Source organism: Rhinopithecus roxellana, chromosome 14 (genome assembly GCF_007565055.1).
Source record: "Rhinopithecus roxellana isolate Shanxi Qingling chromosome 14, ASM756505v1, whole genome shotgun sequence".
Classification (NCBI taxonomy): domain Eukaryota; kingdom Metazoa; phylum Chordata; class Mammalia; order Primates; family Cercopithecidae; genus Rhinopithecus; species Rhinopithecus roxellana.
Window position 1 is genome coordinate 74,306,467 of NC_044562.1, and position 1,627 is coordinate 74,308,093.

Here is a 1,627-nt window from a genome sequence, read left to right on the forward strand (position 1 = left end):
CCACACCCAGATTTTCTGGTTTAACAGGTTTGAGGTGGTTGATTTGTAACCAGTTCCCTGGAAATGTTGTTGCTGAGGGCCCAAGGACCACACTTTGAGAACCACCGCCTTAAAGCGGCGTTTCTCCACCCTCCCTGGGCACTTGTTAATAAGCCAAGATTCTTGGGTCCCACTCTAACCTGCTGAATTGGCCTCTCCAGGGAAGGTGCCCGGACTGTTTGGTCACCAGGCATGTTTTGGTTCTTATTGTCAGGGGGCCTGGAACCAATACCTTAAAACAACACCAAGTGAGGAACCAGACACACAAGCCTAGGTTAGAATAACGAATGTTCACATTTAGAGTTGACAGTGGTTTAGATGGTAATTAAAAGGACAAAAAGATCCCCCCAACAACCCCAGTGATATTGGGCCTGCAGGTCTGTGTCGAGCTTCAGACATAGGTCTCTGTTCCTCAGGATGGCATTTGGTACAGTTGTCAGGAATAGGCCTACTTTAAATGATACCAAGTGAAATTTAGAAGATGAAGGGGTAAAACTGATTACTATGGTTGGAAACGCTTGGTGATACAGGATAAAAATAAGTACAACATGTCCAAATCCAGGATGATAGTTCATGTAACTCCTAACAGAGATATTATTTGTCAGATTGCTTATGCCTGTATGCAAGGGCATGTGACTGTCTGTGCAGTTTAGGCACACAAAGTACCAAAATATGGTGTGAAGGCTGGCCTGACAAATTATGCTTCAGCACATCGTAGTGGCCTGCAGGCTTCTCAACACGTTTGGCATGGATGCCATCTAGGAAGGCCAAGAGGAGGTGACCAGAGATGAATATGATGCGGAGAGCATTGATGGTCAGCTTGATGTCTTCACCTACTATTTGGATGCAGGCCTTGCCAGAACCACCACTGACAATAAAGTTTTTGGGGCCCTGGAAGCTGTGGATGGAGGCTTGTCTATCCCACAAAGTACTAAATGATTCCCTGGATATGATTCTGAAAACAAGGAATTTAATGCACAAGTGCATTAGAAGCACATCACAAGTCAGAATGTTGCAGATTATATGCATCATCTAATAGAAGATGAAGATGCTTACAGGAAACGGTTCTCACAATACGTAAAGAACTGCGTAACTCCAGACTTGGTGGAGGAGAGATATAAGAAAGCTCATGCTGCTGAAGGAGAGAATTCAGTCTATGAGAAGCCCAAGAAAGAAGCTAAAAAGAAGAGGTGGGACCTGTCTCCCAAACTGTTTCCTGCCCAGAAGAATGATCAGGTAGCTCAAAAGCAGGCAGGCTTCCTTAGAGCTCAGGAGCTCTGAGGTCTGCTGAGTGCTAAACTTAACAATTCTCTATGAAGATTTTTTTCAGATAAGACAATAAACGTATTGACCAAGCAGAGAAAAACAAAAGGCTAAAGTGAACATATTAGTAGAGCGATGCTGAAAGCATTCTTCCCTTATATCATAGGACTTCTCCTTCTTTTCATCCCACACTCAAGCCCTAGGCATTACTATTGGGTCTTCCAGTGGATGGCATGAAATGAGTTAGGCAAAGCAACAAATCTCTTGCTGAATATTGATCAGTATTATAGGCCTTTAAAAAATAGAATATAATTGATCTCAATTT

General features: G+C 43.2%; 1 pseudogene; it reads left to right on the forward strand.

Moving 5' to 3' along the window:
• The first annotated feature begins 491 nt into the window (after positions 1–491).
• On the forward strand, positions 492–1,320 carry LOC104658430 (annotated as a pseudogene).
• The last annotated feature ends 307 nt before the right edge of the window (positions 1,321–1,627 follow it).